Source organism: Vicugna pacos, chromosome X (assembly GCF_048564905.1).
Source record: "Vicugna pacos chromosome X, VicPac4, whole genome shotgun sequence".
Taxonomy (NCBI): domain Eukaryota; kingdom Metazoa; phylum Chordata; class Mammalia; order Artiodactyla; family Camelidae; genus Vicugna; species Vicugna pacos.
Genome location: NC_133023.1, coordinates 87,720,137 through 87,742,496, shown reverse-complemented (window position 1 = coordinate 87,742,496; position 22,360 = coordinate 87,720,137). Strand labels below are relative to the sequence as shown.

General features: G+C 33.8%; 1 long non-coding RNA gene across 1 annotated transcript in view; it reads right to left on the bottom strand.

Annotated features, from left to right (window-relative positions):
* The window catches only part of LOC140692020 (uncharacterized), an 89,341-nt gene extending 79,490 nt beyond the window's left edge, over positions 1-9,851 (bottom strand). The window contains exon 1 of the long non-coding RNA XR_012067618.1: positions 9,607-9,851. This is a non-coding gene — a long non-coding RNA (uncharacterized lncRNA). The remainder of the gene's footprint in view (positions 1-9,606) is intronic.
* Between the last annotated feature and the right edge of the window lie 12,509 nt (positions 9,852-22,360).

The window sequence follows — 22,360 nt, the reverse complement described above, 5'->3', positions numbered from 1 at the left end:
AGTCTCAACTCTAGAAATAAGTGATTTGATCAGGAGAAAGCAATGCAAATTACTGTCACTTTCTATAAAATTTTTGAATAATTATCATGCATGCATTAATAATTTTGCATATCATTAAAGGTGTCAATTTAACTTTGTTGCAAGTTTCATTACTATACTCAACAACCCTGTTCTTACAGTCTGATTTTTAAACTCTTATTACAAAATATGATCCTCCACTCACAAGTTCAAACATTTAGAGAGAATATTGCTCAACAATACTATGTACACTTACTAAATGCTGTGGAATAAGTGAAAAATTCATTGGGTGTTTCTATGATGGACTAGTTCCTAGTACATTTTAAATCAAATAGATGTAACTTTTAATGTAAATATTTGAAAAAGTCATCTTTTTATATTGCCACATAAGTGCTGCCACTATTACAGTGCTCTCACAAATGAGAATAAATTGTATTTCAATTGAGGAATTCAAGTTATTGTAACATTTTGTGTTACATTTTAAAATGTGAGTATACTCACTTCAGATGTCAGGAAAAATGAAAATCCTATTTTATTATTAATGGCAATAAATCATACATCAATTGTAAAACTAATTCTCTTTTCCTTGTTTTGAAGTCAGAGAAAATTATTCAATGCGTGTACATAAACCATAAGTATACAATTACATGAATTACAAATATAACCTCCCACACAAGTAGGTTTCTATTTTTTTAATAACTATTTTTAGGTGTACAGTTGAGTGTATTAAATAAACTCATAATGTACAGCCATCACCATCATCAATCTCTATTAATTCTTTTTGTCTTGTAAAACTGAAATTCCATACCCATTAAACAATGACTCTCCATTCTCCTCTCTCCCCAGTCCCTAACAACTACCATTCTACTTTCTGTCTCTATGATTTGGATTACTTCAAGTAACTCATAAAAATGAAGTCATATAGTGTTTGTCATTTTGTGGCTGGCTTATTTCATTTAGCATAATGATCTCAAGGTTGATCCCTACTGTAGAGTATGTCAGAATTTTCTTCTTTCTAAGGATGAATAATATTCCATTGTATGTACATACTACATTTTACTTATCTGTCAGTGTACACTTAGGTGGCTTCCATACTTAAGCTATGGTGAATAAAGCTGCTATCAACAAGGGTGTACAAATATCCTGTGGGATCCTGCTCTCAATTTTATATATATATTAATATATTTTATTTATATATATATAATATATATGTGTGTGTATGTGTGTGTGTGTATATATATATATATATATATATACATATATATATATATATATATATATACACACACACACTGAGAAGTAGAATTTCTGGATCATACAGTAGTTCTATTATTCATTTTGGGGGAAACCACCATACTGTTTTCCATAGTGGATGCACCATCTTACATTCACATCAATAATGCACAAGGGTTCCAATTTCTCCACATCCTCACCAACATTTATTTTCTGTTTTTTTCATAGTAGCCATTCTAATGGGTCTGAAGTGGTATCTAAGTGTAGTTTTGATTTGCATTTCCCTAATGTCTAGTGATACTCAGTATTTTTTCATGTGCCCGTTGGACATCTGTATATCTTCTATGGAGGAATGTCTATTTAAGTCCACCAATTTTTAAATCAGGTTGTCCGTATTTCTGTCACTGAGTTTTCAGTTTCTCTATATATTCTGGATATTAACCCCTTAGATAAAGAATTTTCAAATAATTTCTCCTCCTCTGGGGTTGTCCTTTAACTTTATTGTCTTTTGATGCTAAAAATATTTTAAATTTTTATGAATTCAATTCATCTATTCTTTTGTGTGTTATCTGTACCCTTGGTGTCATATTCAAGACATCACTGTCAAAGCCAATGTCACAAAGATTTTGCCCTATGTTTTCTTCTAAGAGTTTTACACTTTAAGGTCTTACATTTAGGGCTTTCTTTGGTCCATTTTGAGTTAATTTTTGTATATAGTATTAGATAAATTTCCAACTTCATTATTTTACTTGTGGATATCCATTTTTCCCAGATCATTTGTTGAAAAGACTTTCCTTTCCCCATTGAATGGTCTTATCACCTTTACCAAAAGTCTTCTGAATATATATGCAAAAGTTTATTTGGGGGCTCTCCATTCTACTTCATTGGTCTATATGTCTGTCCTTATGTAGTACCACACTATTTTTATGACTACAGCTTTGTAGTAAATTTTGAAATCAGGAAGTACAACTCCTCCAGCTTTGTGCTGCTTTTTTTTAAGATTGTTCGGTGATTTGGGGTCCCTTGAGATTCCATATTAATTTTAGGATGAGTTTTCATATTACTACAAAAACATCATCAGGAATTTCAGAGATTGCACTCAATCTGTGGATCACTTTGAATTGTATAGACATCTTAACAATAGTAAGTCTTCCAATCCATAAACCTGGGATGTGTTTCCATTTACTTATGTCTTCTTTAATGTCTTTCAGCAATATTTTGTAGTTTTCAGTGTTTCATCTCCTTGGTCAAGCTTATTTCTAACCATTTTATTTTTGATGCTTGTAAACAGAATTGTTTTCTTAATTCTCTATTCATGTTGTTCATTTTTAGTGTATAGAGATGCAACTGATATTTGTGTGTTGATTTTGTATCCTGAAACATAACTGAATTTATTAGTCTTAGGAGTTGTTTAGTAGAGTCTTTAGTGTTTTCTGTACATAAGAATATGCCATCTACAAAGAGACAATTTAACATCTTACTGGTGGTTTGGATGTCTTTTTTTTTCTCTCTCTCTCTTTCCCAATTGCCGTCACTTAGATTTCCACTACTATGTTGAATAGAAATGTTGAGATTGGGTATCCTTGTTTTGTTTCAGAACTTAGAGGAAAGCTTTCAGTTTTTCATTGTTAGAGGAAAGCTTTCAGTTTTTCATTGTTGAGTATGATGTTAGTTGTTGGCTTTTCATAATAATGACCTTTACTTTACTGAGGTAAGTTCTTTCCATACTTAATATGTGGAGAAAGTGTGTTGAACTTTTTCAAATGCTTTTTAGCTATGTATTGGAGTGATCATAAAATTTGTGTACTTTGTTCCCTTAGTGTGATTTATCACATTTAATGATTTGTGTATATTGAACAATCCTTGAATCTCAGGAATAAATTCCACTTGATCATGGTATATGATCCTTTCAATATACTGTTGAATTCAGTTTGCTAATATCTTGTTGAATATTTTTGCATCCATGTTCTTCAGGGATATTGGCCTGTGGTTTTTTTTCTTGCCATGTCTTTGCCTAACTTTGGTAACAGGATGATGCTGGTCTCATAAGTTTGGAAGAGTTTTCTCTTTATTTTGGAAGAGTTTAAGATGAATTATTATCAATTCTTTAAATGTTTGGTAATATTTACCTGTGAAACCATTTATTCCTGGGATTTTCTGTTAGGAAGCTTCTTTAAAAATTACTAATTTAATCTCCTTTTTTTGTTATTGGTCTGTTCAGGCTTTCTATTTCTTCTTGATTCAGTTTTGGTAGGTCATATGTTTCTACAAATTTATCCATTTCTTCTATATTGTCAAATATGTTGGCATATAATTGTTAGTGCTCATTTCTGATGATCTTTCTCATTTATGTGAGATTATTTGTAATGTATTTCTATCATTTCTGGGATTTTGAGTCTTTGCTCTCTGTTTTTAGTCTAACTAAAAGTTTACCAATTTTGTCTATATTTTTAAGAAACAGACTTAGTTTTGTCAAATTATTTAAGAGTATTTCTATTACTTGTTTCACTTATTTCTGCTCTAATCATTAGTATTTTTTTTTTCTGCTAGCTTTAGGGTTAGTTTCTTCTTCTTTTACTAGTTCCTTGACATAAAAGTTAGATTATTTATTTGCGATCTTTCTTCCTTATTTAATATAGGCATTTATTAATATAAATTTCTCTTTAGTACTGATTTTGCTATACCCATAAATTTGGTTATGTTGTGTTTTCATTCTTGTCTTGAGAAATTTTCTAATTTCTCTTTTGATTTCTTCCTTGACCCAATAATTGAGACTTTGTTGTTTAATTTCTATGCATTTGTGAGTTTTCCCAATTTCTTTTTTGTTATTGATTTCCAGTTTTATTCCATGTGGGATCAAACTAATTGCCTATAAACAGATAACCAGATAAATTGATATAAATATTAATACAATGGTTTACTATATAGCAATGAAAATGAATAAGTAATAATTATGTACAATAACAAGGATGAATATTTCAAACATATTCTGAGTCAAAAAACACAACAGTTCATACTGTATAATTTAAGTCATATACAGTTTTAAAAAAACTAATCTATGGTGTTAGAAGTAAGAATGGTTGTTGCTTCTGGGAATAGGGTGGAGGTAGTGACTGGGAGGTACACAAGAATGACTCTGGTGTGCTGGCAACGCTCTATTTCCTAATCTGGGAAGTGGCCACATAACTCTATTAATGTTTTAATAATTAATTGAGTTCTGATATGTGCACTTCTTTGTGTAATTCAATAAAAAATTAAATATATAAACACAGATGGTAGACAAGTATTATTAGCAAGTTTACTGGAAGTGAATCATTTCCTGGATTTCAGATTTAGAAGCAGGAGAACTTTAAAAATGGCCATAAGTGATAGGGTTCTTTGGAATTTTGGTATAGTGGGCTAGAGACAGAGAGAAAGAGAGAAAAGATAGGGAGAAACATGGAGTTTCTTGTATGTTTAGACTTGGAAGGTGTCCCTCTTGGTGCCACTTGAACTTCTGAAACAGGGAGGAATTTTTATAGTAGTGTAAATAGAAATAATGGTTAGAATTCTTGATGAAAAATGTCTTGTAACTCTGAATCAAAAGCCCACTTGGACTTCCATTAGCATTTCTTAAAATCAGACACTTTAAATATTGCAATCTCTATCTTACTGGCTCAATTATATATGTAGATAGTCAACTTCAGTGTTGTATACCTTCTATTTTAGAGCAATCATCCCTAACTTCAAGATAGGAAGTATATGCTACACATCTTTCAACAGAGCTATTCAGAATATAGTGTAAGATTTTTTTCAATAAGAGTAACAAATCAACCTGATGTTTTGGACATTATTTTGACTTGTAAATTATTTTATTCTGTTCTTCTAAGTCTGAGTGTCTTTCCCATCGACAGCAGAGGGTGTCAAGAAATGTTCCACTATCATTCTTTCTTTTTTCTCTTATTTTGAGAAATAGTATTCTTTTTATCATGTAAAACTTGCTCATATTTCAAGTATGGTTTCTGTTGCACACACACCCATGGTATTTCATATCTAATATTACAATTACAATGGAACCATACAGGAGTTTTAATTTCAATATGCTAATATTTTTATGAACGTGATTTGGTTTAATTCTACTGTATTGGATGTTCAGGAGATCCTGCTATGCTGATGAACCTATGATCTTCAACACTGGCAGAAAAAAAACTCATGATTAAATATGTATTGTAAAGGGGAGAGGAAGCAGTAGATAACCTTAAAAATCAATTGAGAGCAATCATTAATGGGCACTATTATTGCAAAGCCCAAGCTAATGTGAATTTGTGAAAAATCAAAGTCAGAATTTCCTAAAGTACATTCTTGATATTCTACTAACTACCTATAAAGTTGGTGTTTTCCAGAACACTGAATATAAAATGCTGATCCAAGTAAATAACTAAAAATGCGACACTATGAACTCAAATTTGGAAACGCTCTTAAAGCAGTGTTTCTCAAAATCTCCTGAGATACATGCTAAAAATACAGAGAAGGTTCCATCTCCAGAGATGCTGAATAAGGCCTCTATATTTTAACAGGCTTCCCTAAGAATTCTGATGTACACTGGAGCTTGACAACTATTGTATTAGAGAACCACAGTCTAGTGTGGCTTTCTCATTTTCTAGATGGAGAACTGAGATTCCACATAGCCAGTTAAAACAGAGACAGGATGCTAACTGAGCTTTTCCAGGCATTTAATATATTCACAATGCCATGATACTCCCTATAGCCATTTATCACTCACAAATACTTTTACAAATAATATTTTATTTTATTCCTTCAACATCCCAAAAGGTAGGAAGGTCAGGTTATTATTTATCCCCACTGCACAGATAATATATATATGCATGTATGTACATTCATGCAATCATTATGCTGAATAAGTTAGACCCTCTAGTGTGATTTTTTGAATAGCCTTTTTTTTTCCTTTCCCCACTGTGAGGGATGCTGTGGTGTATTGCCCATTTCTCTCTTCTAGATGAAAGCACTCATTCCTTCAGCTGCCAGGAGTATAGGCTACTGATGGCTCACAGCTGAGTCGTGTGTGTGTGTGTGTGTGTGTGTGTGTGTGTGTGTGTGTGTGTGTGTGTGTGTGTGTGTGTGTGTGTGTGTGTGTGTGTGTGTGTGTGTGTGTGTGTGTGTGTGTGTGTGTGTGTGTGTGTGTGTGTGTGTGTGTGTGTGTGTGTGTGAGATACAGCCATAAAAAAGGTCACGGTGGTCAGAAGGTACAAACTTCAAGTTATAAGACAAATAAGTCCTGGTGATGCAATGTACAGCATGATGATTATAGTTAATTGTACCTCACTGCATATTTGAAAGTTGCTATGACAGTAGATGTTAAAAGTTTTCATCATAAGAAAAAAATTGTAACTATCTGCAATGATGAATATTAACTAAGCTTCTTCTGGTAATCATTTTAAAATATATACATATATCAAATCATTATGTTGTACACCTAAAATTAATACAATGTTAAATGTCAATTCTAGTTCAATAAATAAATAAATGTAAAAAAAGAAAGGGAAAAATATTCTTCAATACTCAGAATATTCGCTATCTGGCATTAGCATCCAATAGGTGGCAAATGTATTGCTGACACTTATACGAAATTTAAAAGATTTTTCATTATGGGTATCTTCAAGCACAGACAAAAATAAAGAAAATATTGAAATGAAACCTCCTGCACACTTCCTGCTTCGACTATTATCAACATTTTCACAATATTGTTTCATATAAATCCTTTGACTTTAACTACTTCTGTCTTTATGTGTTTGTGTGTTTGTTTTGATTGCTGGCTTGCTTCCTTGTTTGTTTTTTTCTGGTATATTTTAAGGCAATCTCTGACTTACAACTTCACTTCTGTTGAATATGTCAGTATTTATTGCCAAGAGAGCATGTTTTAAAAACAAACCATAGTACTATTATAACACCTAAGAAAATATATTAAAACGAATACATGTACATATATGCATGACTGGGACATTGTGCTGTATACCAGAAATTGACACATTGTAACTGACTGTACTTTAAATACATACATACATACATACATGCATAAATGCATAAATTAATAATCTAAGAAAATGAAACATAATTTCTCAGCATCATCCAATAGCAGGTCATATTCACATTTCCTTAATTGTTTCCAAAAAATTTAGTTAATTTTTCAAAAAAAGAGTCTAAACAAGGTTTTGAATTTGTTTGATACATCTCTTGTTGTTTCAGTCCCCCAATTTTTTTAATGACATCTATTATTAAAGAATAGGGTCATTTTGTTCTCTGGAGTTTCAGTATTCTGGATTTGGTTGAATATAAATGTGTCCTTAAAGTTTCTCTCTCTCTTACATATTTTCCTGTAAATTGGGAGTTATATCTAAAGACTGACTAGATTTAGTTTTAGTTTGTTGGCAAGAATACTTCATAGATGGTACATACATTTCTTACTGCATCACCCCAGGAAGCACTTATGGGTGGTTGTCCCACTTTTAGTGATAGCAAGACTGGTCAGTGAATTTAGGTATTATCATCTGTCTCCATCCATTATAAAGTTCTCCCATCAATTTATCACAAAATTAGTTGAACCTTCATTGATGATCCATTGCACAGACTCATTATTTTATTAGAGGGTGGAAATAGATCATATTCAAATTCTATGATTGCTGCATTTATTAGTTAGGATTCTTCTATAAAGAGGAACTACCCATCATGAATATTAATGACTTGGAAATATAATTTATACAGTAAAAGTAGAAAAAAATAGTATTTCTCTCTGTTTACCAATATTCAGGATAATGAGTTAGTGGCCTCAGAACATATGAAGATGATGAATTACTTTCCCAGGGCTGTCAAAACAAATTACCACAAACTGGGTGACTAAAAGAAAAATAAAAATTTATCCTTTCAGAATTCTAGAAACTAGAAGTCCAAAATCAAAGTGTTGGCAGAGACATGCTCCCTCTAAAGGACCTAGAAAAGAATCCTTCCTTGCCTTTTCCTAGCTTCTGTTGTTTGCTGACAATCCTTTGTGTTCTTTGGTTTCTAGCTGCATTTCTCTAACTTCTGCATCTGTCTTCACATTACTGTCTTTCTTCTGTGTGTGTCTCTATGTGTCTCTCCTTATAAGGACAACAGCCAATGAATTTATGGCCCACCCTAATCAGGTTATGATCTCAACTCAATTTGATTCTAGCTGCAAAGATCCTATTTCTAAGAAAGGTTACATTGACAAGTACTAGTGGTTAAGTACTCAACACATCTTTTGTGGGGACACAACAATGACAAGTAAGGTTTTTGTCATTGTTATTATTATTTTTAAAGTATCATTATGACTTCATTATATATGCAATCTGATATGGTTCAATGCACTGCAATTATCAAGAATGATTTCAAATTGGCCCAACTTTGGTCAATGGGAGTCTTTTAGATTGGCTCCTCTATCCTGTTGACATTACCTCAGTAGTTTTTCCTTGCTGTCTAGAATGACAATATTTCTCAGGTTCATCTTACACATTTCCTGTCACATACCTCCAATCGTTTCTCCACGAAAATATTTTGAGGCCTCTGTCTAGGTTACATTGTTAACGAGCAGAAATACATACATATAGATCTTTGAAAATGAAAGGTGAATCATTTTGTTTCAACTCACGTTTAAGACTACTAGGCTTTTAAGTTCTCAGATTTTAGGTTTTTTTTTTTCCTCTTTTTCTTACTCTGAAAATATTCGTAACTAAAGACATTAATGTACTCAATTATTTGTTTTATCTAATATATACAAATGTTAGTTTTAAAATAACTGTTGTGATCACTACTAATATATTGAATTCAGTTTTTAGATTTCTTTGAAGTTCTTTTTGTCCTCATTATATGTCCCACTAAGGATATACAGCCACAACATTGTGTTTTGAGGTTGTCTGCAATATTTCTCCTGTCTCCAATTTGATATACATGCTTAAGTTTATGTGCTTTTATGCTATTTTGATTCAATTTTGTCATTTTAATTTTGTGAAACATTCACATGTACTATAGGAAAAGTGTTTTTCACAGCACTTCTGATGTCAAATGTGTGGGTTTTGCACACTAAGCCAATACCAACTGAATGTCCTACAATTTAATTTAATTCTGACACTGTCTTCCCAGAGATAGTATCAGATCCCACAGGTTATGGGCTCAATCCAACAAGATTGTCCCCATTTCAGATGCCAATTGCAAGCAGTGGGTCCCCAGGTTACCCTTATTTCTGTCCGATTTGGCTACAAATCAAGGTTTCCCACAACCCCTTCCTTAGCTTTGATAATTTACTATAATGATTTATAGAATTTAGGGAAATAATTTACTTACTATTACTGGTTTCTTATAAAGGATACAAATGAATAGTCAGATGAAAAGGTATATAAGGTCCCGAAGGGTCTTAATCACAGGAGCTTCTCTCCCCATGGAGTTTGGGGTGTACCACTCTGTTGGCATATGGATGCATTCATGAACTGGAAGCTCTCCAAACCCCTTCCATTAGGGTTTTAATGAAGGTTCCACTGATCATTGGTGACTAACTCAATCCACAGCCACTCTTCCCTCCTGGAGGTGAGTGTGGGAATGATCATGGAGAAGAAGGGTAAAAGTTCTAACGCTCTAATCACCTGGTTGGTTTCTATGGCAACCAGTCCCATTCTTGAAGCTATGCAGGGGCTTCCAGCTACCAGTCATCTCATCACTATAAACTCACATAAGTTTGAAAGGGGCCATTTGCAGCAATGTGGATGGACCTGGAGATTGCCATTCTAAGTGAAGCCAGAAAGAGAAAGAAAAATACTATATGATATTGTTTATATGTGGAATCTAAAAAAATTAATAAAAAAAAAAGACAAATGACCTTATTTACAAAACAGAAACAGACTGACAGACATAGAAAATAAACTTATGGTTACCAGGGCAGAAGTGGGTGAGAAGCGACAAATTGGGAGTTTGAGGTTTGCAGATACTAACTACTATATATAAAATATATAAACAAGTTTCTATTGTATAGCACAGGGAACTATATTCAATATCTTGTAGTAACTTATAATGAAAAAGAATATGAAAGTGAATGTATGTAGCATATGTATGACTGAACTATTATGCTATACACCAGAAAATGACACAGCATTGTAAACTGACTATACTAAAATTTAAAAAAATTAAAATAAAAAATGAGAATAAGTTCTACTTTCAAAAAAAAAATCTAAAAAAGAAGCTAAAAAGAAAAGAAAAGAAAAGAAAGGAGCCTGTTACGTATAACAAAAGATGCTTCTAAAACTCTTATCACCCAGAAAATTCCAAGGGATTTTTAGAAGCTCTGTGCCAGGAACTGGAAACAAAGATCAATTATATTTCATATTACATCACAACGTCACATGTGCCAAAATTAAAAAAAAAAAAAAGGCACTTCAGAAAAGTCTGATTCCCAGCTGGTTCTAGGTATTTTTGCCATAAAAATCTTTGTCGTAAGCAGTTTCTCCTCACGATAAATTGGCCATAAGGCAATTTTGCCCTAAAAGATAAAATAACTGGTTGACAGTCTGATTTCATTTCTCCATTGATGAACTACCCCTGTTTTTGTATACTATAAATTTTAGGCCTCATAACGGTCTATACAGTCATGATTAGACATGGCGATATTAAAATAGCGAATGATAGCAATTCTGTATATTGACTTAATACAGTGATAAGAAAAATCACTGGAAGTGTGAAATAAAGTGTAAAGCCAGACTACATACTTTACTAAAAAATGCTAACATATCAGCTTGCAAATCCTTTGGTGAGCACAGTCATCCCTCCTATCCATCAAAACCAAAAGTTAAGCACATTATAACAAATACAGAAGAGATGGCTAGTAATTCACAACAGTCTTTGAGAGGATTAATTATCGATTCTTACGCTAATTTATATACAACAGTTTGTTCTCTAACGCTGTCTTTACCAAATTTATCACACAATATTAGAAGTTGGAGGCAAGAGAAAAATCAAGCTCCTTATATCCCCCAAAAAAGAAAGGGTAACTTGGTTCATGATGACTATAAGTTCGAGAATGGTGATTTTTTTTTTTTTTTTTTTTTTTTTGCTATTTCATAGTGGAGAACATGATGTAGACAGAATTTTGGTATTTGGCAAACACAGAATCTAGGTTAGATGATTTGTTGAAACATAAGCACTGGGCATGTGATGGAACATTTAAATGTATTTCAGATATGCACTACCAGATATATATGTTACGTATATTCATAAGAAATAGCAGCATCCCTCGTCTAGGGAAATAAATACCAGGGAAATCTAAAGAGACTTACAACAGGTATTTTTATATCTTAAGGAACTGAAACCCTGAATCCTTAATGACTGATTTGAGAAAGGAAGTATCATAACTTTCTCTAAGATACACCCAATACAACTATAACCATGAATCTACACATATTTTAAAGGTATTCAAAAAATTTTTTGTATTTTTGTTATTATATACAATAAAATCTTTTTTAAATTTTTGTTAATTTTTCATGTTTCATTATGTTCTATTTAATGTCCATTTTTTTACTTTTTTCTTTTTTTCCCCTTCCAGTTGTATTGAGACATAGTTGACATACAGCACTACATAAGTTTAAAAATAAACATGCATATATACAAAAAAAACAAAATAAAAAATGAAAAATAAATAAAAGGAAGTTTAGGGTGTGCAGCATAAAGATCTGACTTACATAAATCATGAAATGATTCCCATAATAAGTTTACCGAATATCCATCATTTCATATAGATATAAAAATAAATAGGAAAATTTTTTTCCTTGTGATAAGAATTCTGTTGCTCTTTTAACAACTTTCATATATAACATATAGCAGTGTTAATTATATTTATCATGTTGTACATTATATCCCTAGTACTTATTTATCTTATAACTGGAAGTTTGTACCTTCATCCAATTCCCCTCTCACCCAATCCCCACCACTGGTAACCACAAATCTGATGCATTTTTCTATGAGTTTGTTTGTTTGTTGTTGAAATCTAATCGACCTACAATACTGTTAGTTTCTGGTACACAACATAATGATTTGATATTTCTATACATTTCAAAATTATCACCATGATAAATCTAGTTGCCATCTGTCACCATACAAAGATACTATATAATTACCTTGATAAATCTAGTTAACATATGTCACCATACAAAGATATTACATTCTTATTGACTATATCCCCCACACTGTACATTTCATACATGTGACATTTATTTTGTAACTGAAAGTTTGTACCCTCACTTATTTCTCCCCTCTCTCCACACCCCTCCCCTCTGGCAACGATCTATTTGTTCCCTGTATTTATGACTGCTTCTTTTTAGCTATGTTTGTTCATTTGTTGTATTTTTTAGATTCCACATACAAGTGAAATCATACAGTATTTGTCTTTTTCTGTCTGACTTATTTCACTTAGCATCATGTCCTCAAGGTCCATTCATGTTATCACAAATGGCAGCATTTCGTTCTTTTTCATGGTTGAGTAGTATCCTAATGTGTGTGTGTGTATCCACATCTTCTTTATCCATTCATCTATTGATGGGCACTTAGGTTGCTTTCATATCTTGGCTATTGTAAACAATGCTGCAATGAATATAGGGTTCATATATATGTTTCTTAATTACTGTTTTTGTTTTATTCCAATAAATACTCAGTTGTGGAATTCCTGAAGCATATTGTAGTTCTATTTTTAATTTTCTAAAAATCTGCATATGGTTTTCCATAGTGGCTACACCACTTTACAATCTCACCAACAGTGCACAAAGGTTCCTTTCTTTCACATTCTCACCAACACTTACTATCTTTTTTGATAATAGCCATTCTGACAAGTATGAAGTAAAATTTTATTGTGGCTTTAATCTTCATTTAACTGATGATTAGTGATGCTGAGCATCTTTTCACGTGCCTGCTGGTCAACTATATCTCTTCTTTGGAAAAATGCCTGTTCAGGTCTTCTGCCCATTTTTCAATGGGGTAGTTTATTATTTTTGATATTGAGTTGTATGAATTCCTTATATATTTGGGCTACTAATGCCTTATCAGATACATCATTTGGAAATATCTTTTCTCACTGAGTAAGTTGTCATTTTGTTTTGTTCAGTTTCCTTTACTGTGCAAAAGCTTTTTGGCTTGAAGTAGTCCCATTTGTTTATTTTAGTTTTGTTTCCCTTGCCTGAGGAGACATATCCAGAAAAACACTGCTAAGACCAAGTCTGATGTCAGAGCATACTATTTTTTTCTGCTAGAATTTTTATGGTTTCAGGTCTTACATATAATCCCTTAATCCACTTTGTATATGATGTGACAAAGTAATCCAGTTTGAATCCATTGCATGTAGTTGCCCAGGTTTCCCAAAATCACTTAGACTATCTTTTCCCCATTGTATAGTCTTGCCTCCTTTGTCATAGATTAATTGCCCATGTAAGTATAGGTTCATTTCTGGGCTCTCTATTTGTTCCATTGATCTATGTGTCTCTTTTTGTCTTACCCGAAAGAGAAGAATTCAAGCACAAGATAGAAGCGTTGTATAACAAAATATTTCAAAGGTTTAATTTAGCAAAGAGAAAGTATACCTTCAAGAATAGGAGGTGGGCTGATCCAAGGGCAGATAGTGACATGTTTGTTTTTTTGCCAGTATCATGCTGTTTTGACAACTGTAACTTTGTAGTATAGTCTGAAGTCACTCTTTTCTTTCTCAAAATTGTTTTGCCTATTTGTGGTCTTTTGTGTTTCTGTAAATATTTTAGAATTATTCCTTCTAGTTCTGTGAAAAATGCCATTCATATTTTGATAGGGATTGCACTGAATCTGTAGATTGCTGTGGGTAGTATGGTCATTTTAACAATATTAATTCTTCCAATCTATGAATACAGTATATCTTTCCATCTGCTTGACTTGTCTTCAATTTCTTTCATCAGTGTCTTATAGTTTTCTGAGTAAAGAAAAGTCTTTTACCTCCTTAGCTTTATTCCTAGGTATTTTATTCTTTATGATGCAATTATAAATGGGATTGTTTCCATAAATTCTCTTTCTGAAAGTTTGCTGTTAATATATAGAACTGCAACAGATTTCTGTATATTACTTTTGAATCCTGGAACTTTACCAAATTCATTGATGAGTTATAGTAGTTTTTTGGTGGCAACTTTAGGATTTCCATTGTATAGTATCACATCACCAGTAAACAGTGACCATTTTACTTCTTCCTTTCCAATTTGGATTCCTTTTATTTCCTTTTCTTGCCTGACTACTGTGGCTAGAATCTCCAATACTATGTTGAATAAAAGTGGTGAGAATGGACATCCTTTTTTCCGATCTTAAAGGAAATGCTTTCAACTTTTCACTGTAGAGTAGGATGTTAACTGTGGGGTTGTCACTTATTGCCTTTGTTATGTTGAGGTGAGTTCCCTCTACACCTACTTTCTGGAGAGTTTTTATCAGAGACATATGTTGAATTTTGTTAAAAAGCTTTTCCTGCATCTACTGAGATGATCATATGATTTTTACTTTTCAAATTGTTAATGTGGTGTATCACATTGATTCACTTGTGCATAGTGAATCATTTCTGCATCACTGGGATAAATCGCACTTGATCATGGTATATATTATTCTTAAATTATTGTTTAATTCAGTTTGCTAATAGTTTGTTAAGGATTTTTGCATCTACATTCATCAGTGATACTGGCCTATAATTTTTTGTTTGTTTGTTTTATCTGGTTTTGGTATCAGGATGATGCTGGCCTCGTAGAATGAGTTCAGGTATTCCATTCTCTGCAGTTTTTTTTTTTGAATAGTTCAAGAATAGGTATTAACACTTCTCTAAATGTCTTGTAGAATTCACTTGTGAAGCCACCTGACCATGGACTTTTCCTACTTGGGAGTTTAATTATTAATTTGATTTCATTACTGGTAATTGGTCTGTTCAAATTTTCTATTTCTTCGTGGCTCAGTTTTGGGAGATTGCACATTTCTAGGAATTTATCCATTTCTTCTAGGTTGTCTGCCTTATTGGCATATAATTGTTCATAGTAATCTCTTATGAGCCTTTGTATTTCTGTGGTGTCAGTTGTTAACTTCTCATTTTTCATTTCTGATTCTATTTATTTGGGCCCTCTCTCTGTTTTTCTTGACAAGTCTGGCTAAAGGGTTGTCAATGCTGTTTATAGTTTCAAATAACCATCCTTAGTTTCATTTTTTTTCTATTTTTCTCTATTTCACTTATTTATACTTTAATTTTTATTATTAGTGTCCTTCTACTAACTTTGTTTTGATTGTTCTTCTTTTTCTAGTTCCTATAGGTATAAGGAAAGTATATTTATTTGAGATTTTTCTCCTTTCCTGAGGTAGGCTTCTGTTGCTACAAACTTCCCTCTTAGAACTGCTTTTGCTGTGTCCTGTATATATTGGATCATTGTGTTTTCATTTTCATTTCTCCCCAGGTATTTCTTCCTTCCCTCTTTGATTTCTTCAGTGACCTATTGGTTGTTTAGTAACATATTGCTTAGCCTTCATGTGTTTGTGATTTTGGCAGTTTTTCCCTTGTGGTTGATTTCTAGCCTCATAGAGTTTGGTCAGAAAAGATCATGATTTCTGTCTTCTTAAATTTACTGAGACTTGTTTGCTGGCCTAGTATGTAATCTATCCTTAACAATGTTCCATGTGCAGCTGAAAAGAATGTGTATTCTTTTGCTTTTGAGTGGAATGTTCTATATACAGTTCTATTAAGTCCATCTTGTCCAACATGTTGTTTAAGGTCAGTGTTTCCTTATTGATTTTGTGCCTGGATGATCTCTCAATTGATGTACATGGGGTGTTAAAGTCTCCTACTATTATTGTGTTACTGTCAATCTCCCTTTATGTCTATTAAGCTTTGCCTTATATATTGAGGTACTCCTATGTTGGGTGCTTATATACTTATAATGGTTATAGCTTCTTCTTGGATTGATCATTTTATCATAATTTAATGTCCTTCTCTGTCTCTTGCTACAGTCTTTGTTTCCAAGTGTATTTTATCTGATATAAGCATTGCTACCTTGGCTTTTTGTTTCCATTTACATGGAAACTTTTTTCCATCCCCTCACTTTCAGCCTGTGTATCTTTAGATCTGAAGTAGGTCTACCGTAGGCACTATATATGGGTACATTTTTGTACCCACAGCCACTCTGCCTTTTGATTGGAGAATTTAGTCCATTTATATTTAAATCAATTATTGATAGGTATGTACTTGTTGCCATTTTGTTAATTGTTTTGGCAGTGTTTTTGTAGTTCTTTCTTGTTCCGTGATCCTTCTTCTTCTTTTGTTCTCTTCCTTTGTGATTTGATTACTATCTTTAATGTTGTATTAGGATCCCTTTCTGTTTTTTGTCCTGGAGCTGTTTTTCGCCTACTGGTGGACAGGGTCCAGTCTGGTGGCTGGCTACAGGGCTCTTACTCCAGGGCTAATGACAGCCCATTGGTGAATAGGACTGGGTCCTAGGCCTTCTGGTGGGCAAGTCTAGGTTAATAAGTTAGAGGGAGGATTCTAAAATGGTGCTTGTCAGTACCAGTGTCCTCATGATAGGATGAGATCCCAAAAAATGGCTGCTGCCAGCATCTGTGTCCCTAGAGTGAGCTCCAGTTGCTTCCTGCTTCTTTTGGAGTCTCTCCAAGATAAGCAAGTGGGTCTGAGGTAGGTTCCTTTCAAATTACTGCTTCCATCCTGGGTCTTGGAGCATGTGAGATTTTGCATGCATCATTTAAGAGCAGAGTCTCTGTTTCCCACAACCCTCTCACTCTTCCAAAAGCAAGCCCCATTGGCCTTCAGAGCAAATGTTCTGGGGACTCCTCTTCCTGGTGAAGGATACACAGGCTAGGGAGCCCACTGTGAAGCTCAAACCCCTCACTCCTTGGGGAGATCGTATGCAGTTGTAATTAACCTCCTCTTTGTGTGTTGCCCACCAGGTTGGGTCTTGATTCTACTGCATTTCTGCCCCTCCTACCCGTCTTGTTGTGGTACTTACTTTATATCTTTAATTGTAGAAGATTTTTCCTGCTAATTTTCATGTCCTTCTCATCAATAGTTGCTCTGTAAGTAGCTATAGTTTTGGTGTGCCTGGGAGAGGAGGTGAGCTCAGGGTCTTCCTACTCCACCATCTTGGCCACACCTCTCTCTATACCCCTTTTATTTCATTTTAGTTATTATAGATTTTACAGAAAAATTGTCTTATGGCCAATTAGTTGTGCAGTGAAACTTGCAGGGAAACTGCTTATGGCAAAGATGTTTATAGCAAAAATTTTCACACATTTCCAGACCTTATCTATATCTATCTATATGTATGTATGTGTATACCCACATCCATCTATCATCATGCTACCCCCTTCATAAAAGGTAGTACATACAATAAAAACATTACTCAACATTTGGCCTTTTTCATTTTTCAATGTTTACTAGAGATCATCCATAGCATTAGAGAACTCCCTCATTCATTTTTACACCTGCAGTATTCTCCATAAGTGGGGCATGTATATATATTTCTTGTAGATCCACTATTAAGGACTGACCTCTGAGGTCCCCCTGACATAGGCAATGTCTCTCCTCATGGCTATTATGATCTTTTTTGTCTATCTGATAGGAGCTTTCCAATTCTGCACATTATCCTTTTGTCTGGAGAAAATGCCACGTTGGAAAAAGTACAGCTTGCTCCAGATGAATCTTCTAATTTCATCATTCTGACTGACCTAGGCTCAGCCTCTTTACATGTTGGCCTTTTTTAGGTGTGATTCCAACACCAGGCCCCTGCACATTCCTGACACCAAGAGGCACAGGGCCACCCTTCTGAGTGGTTCTCTTGGAGCTCCCTCTCTTGGTTGGTTTAATGTGAGAGGTGGACACTGCTTTCCCTGCTTCCATAAAACACTAAAAACCCACTCCAAATGTTTTCTCCTGTTACCTCTTTTCCCCTAACCACAATAGCTTATGTAGCATTTTAGCATGCCCTGCAAACATGGTCTAACACTTTGCTTTGAGAGGCAGAGATACTTCTTGCTTCTCTTTCTACGGGTCTCAGTTTTTGGAGTTTCTAACAGAAATCTGAGACTACAGAAGGAAGATCCTCATTTAATACCCTCATATTATTTCTAAGAAGAAGAAGCTGTATTGGGCGGTCTGAAATGGATAAATAGTAATTCTTTAAAATTAGTATAGTGCATAGTGGTTAAGGACACCGCTTCTAGAAGAGGTTTAAATCCAGGCTCCTCCGCTTACTACATATATGACATTTGGCAATTTTCTTACAACCTCTGTGCCTATAGAGGGTAATACCTATATCACAGGGTTATTATGAAGACTAAATGGATTAATATTTGCAAAACAATTAAAATAGTGTCTGGCATATAAGTGTTCTATGGAGGATAAGTTTAAAATATTAAATAAGTGAACAAAGAGAGATGATGCTTTTATTGTTGACATTTTAGCTGTTGAAAACACCTGAAGATTACTTATTAGTGTTTGAGCCTGAAAATCTGAACTGTTGACTCCTTATCTAATTTTCATAGCCAAAAGTTTTATGACACTTAGCCAACAGCCCTACCTATGACACATGCCACCCAACACTTGCCATCTCTTCAACTCCTGCCCTGGCATGTTATGCCATATTTTTTCATATGTATTAAGTGTTTTTGTTTCTTTTGCTTTAAATCAAGGCAATATTCAGCATTATACTCCTAAGTGGGTAAAGTGTTCAAAATAAGGTTCTTGGGAACATGTCAAATTTTGGGTTAAGATTATTTATTGAGATACGCAGGAAATTGAAATTCCAAAAGACATAAAGTGAGAAAATAATGAAACAACCTACTGTATATTATACTTTCTCTCTTTAGAGTTTCAAAATCTGTATGTATGAATCAGGTACAACTGGAATCTAAAAATCTAGTCTAGGATATTTAAACTGTAGATACACAATAAATGTTTACAATATCATTAAATTCAATATAACCCAAGTTCTTCTGAAATGTCAATACTTCTCTAGAGCCAGTTTCTGAGCACGTTTTTTCTACATATTTATCATTCGATATAACTTCATTCTGAAGTTAAAATTAACTAGCCAATGTTGACAGGCAAAGTTAGAATTCTGGCTTTGATGTATAAATAAAGCTATGCCATTCTGTTTCTGAGGTGACACTTCATCTAACCATCAGTTATATGTGAGTGAGGGTTGTGCCAAAGGTCAAAAAATACAAAGGCAGTGAATGTGAGTTAGGAAAATTCCTCAAGAAATAATAGAGTAATAGTAATCTTCATAGTCTCTAAATGTATATTCTGTGAAGGCAAGAACATTAAAACACTGTATTACTGGAGTAGACTATGAAAGCCAGCATGAGCCAAAGAAGATCTTTGTGATGAGACATAACAACTTCTCTAAGAACATTTGCAGGTTGAATTTAGGACTGCTATACCAAAATGTCTAGCTGTTGCAAATTCACAGCTGGAGCCAACCTGCCTAATCACATTCCTTGTCAGCTAGATCTCCTTTTTGCAGCTATTCCACAACTTTTGTGGCGGTATGAATATACTTGCTTCAAATGTTCTGAAAGCAGAAGGGTATCTTATTTCTATCCTCCCTACTCTACAGACTACAATAAACAGAAAACTAGGTAATTTTGTAATTTTATTACTTTGTTTTATCTGAAATCTCGCATGTCAGAACACACAGCTATCTTTACTTTAAAATATAAGATAATTCTCATGCTCTAATTCATGGCAAAAGAGCACCTTCTAACATGATGTGCCGGGCACTAGTCATTTCACTGATCATACATAGCTCACACACACACAAAAATGTAATTACCCATTTCTGTTAATCTCAGTAATTTATTTAGATTTGTTCCTAAACCAATTCTCTGATGTTCATGAAAATTACTGTTTGACTTTATTGTTTTCTTAGGTCTTTGTGCTGGCACTAAAGAATTTCAGATTTTTGTCTGGGGCTTGGTTAACCCTGTTTTTCTGTCTTTGAGAAATTATAGAAAACAGTAAGTCTAAGACTTACAAAGGTTAAATGTTTTATACTACACAATGAGGGATATGAGAAAAGTCAAAAGCACAGCCCCTGAGTAAAACAAGTTTAGTTATAAGGATTTTTTAGACGTAAGACACAACTGCTGTCATATACTGCAGGGAAGACTTGATAACATGAAGTTTATAGATCACTTAACTCATGTATCCATATCACTTAGTACAGGGCTTGGCACATAGCTTAACACATATTTGTTGAATGAATTAATATCAGAATATGAAGGAGAGGTACAGTTAACACACATGGCGTAACGTTAGATATAACATTGAATAATTATCCAGATAGCACTTCATTTTATCTTTTGAAATTTTCATGCAAGATGTTCCAGATTATCTAAAACTAAAGGCAGAATGATATAAAACAGAATTCTTCAATGTTTTGAAAGGCTTTTGCACTTTCAATAAATGTAAATTTTCATTTCTCTGGTTGAAAATTCTGAAATTCATTCCTCTCAAGTATACATAGACAATCATTGCTATCTTTTGCATATTCCCAGTACCCGAGGAAGTTGTGTCAAGTTTTGGTTTTTATAGGATTTATGAAAATAAAGTTTTTTATTCATTCTCCAAAGATAAGACTATATCATAACTTTGAATATGTATTTTGAATTGCTACCACAGGCCCTCATATATTACACACCTCACTACGACATACCTTGAGAACTCTAGTATTTGGATCTATAATCATGCAATGCATACAGCTTAAAGGCCACCAAACCCAAACTCAACATTTCCCTTCAAAAATACAGCAAGTTCAATTGAAAGCAGTTAATTGTGGGCTACTGGAAAAAGGACTGGAATAGAATCAGACAGTCCTGTGTTTAAATCCCAGCTCTACAACTTACTAGTTGTCTGATTTTGATCACTAGTTATTTGATCTACGAATTTTTAATTGTTTGATTAAGTTGTTTAATCTTTTTAAGTCTCTTTATTTACCTATAAAATATGGACAATCATGTCAATTTTCTGTATAAACTACCAAAAATATAGAGGACACTTAGTAATCATTATTTGAAATTGAATGAAAGGATGATTCTTCATTATCTCTTACCCTAGCTCAGCTCTGTAACAAATCATGTAATTTTGACCATATTAGTTCACTTCTCAAGGTTTAGACTTTTTATAAAAAATAACATTTTTCCCGTTTTGCTTCCCAGAGTTGTTGAAGGAACTACATGAAATTATTATTACATAATGGATTAGCTTTTCTTTGCTTTATTTCCTACTTAAATGCAAGGAGCATATCATCTTGTCTCTCTTGATTTATAATTACTCCAACTCCCTGTTACAGGTTGACTTTCTTGGGAATCAAATTATAAAATAGCAATCAACATAAGGGAAGTTTTAGGGAGTGCTCTTGAAATCAATCACCTATGGAAAGGACAAGAAAGAAGTAGGAGTGGGCAGCTGGAGAGTCTGAGCCTAAATGCAGCCTCAGTGGAAGTCCCAGCTGACTCTAAAGCAAACTGTGAAGATGGAATGGACCCTCCAGAACTGACCAAAGTTAGGACAGGAGAGCCAGGACTTCACACCCCTGCATCAATCAGTCATTGGATGTGAGCTGCTCAGGAAGTAGGTGTGACCTAAAGGAAGGCAACTCACTTCAGCCAAGACAATCCAAAAAGGATAACTTGTGGCTGTCTGCTGGAAGCATTCTCAGAAGCTGAGGCAATAAATCTTCATTTCTGAAAGAGGGAACTGGGTGGTGAATTGCAGTGTTCACCACAGTCCATTCCCTGAACTCCTTGGATCTTTTTCCTCATCAGGCTCACAGCTTAAAGTTCAATAGGACTCTTATTGTGTCCCCTAGCATTCTCCTTTTGGGAACCAGGACCTCTAAACGCACAGATTCCAGGGTTTCAGAGATTGGGAAGTATAAATACCCCAAACTGTTCCCTGAATGTGATGGTAATTATGGCCAATTCTACTTCCTTACCATCGTTCCATGACCCAAGTATTCTTCCAATTGCAACACAGCATCATATAAAGGCATTGCTGCCACAACTCCTT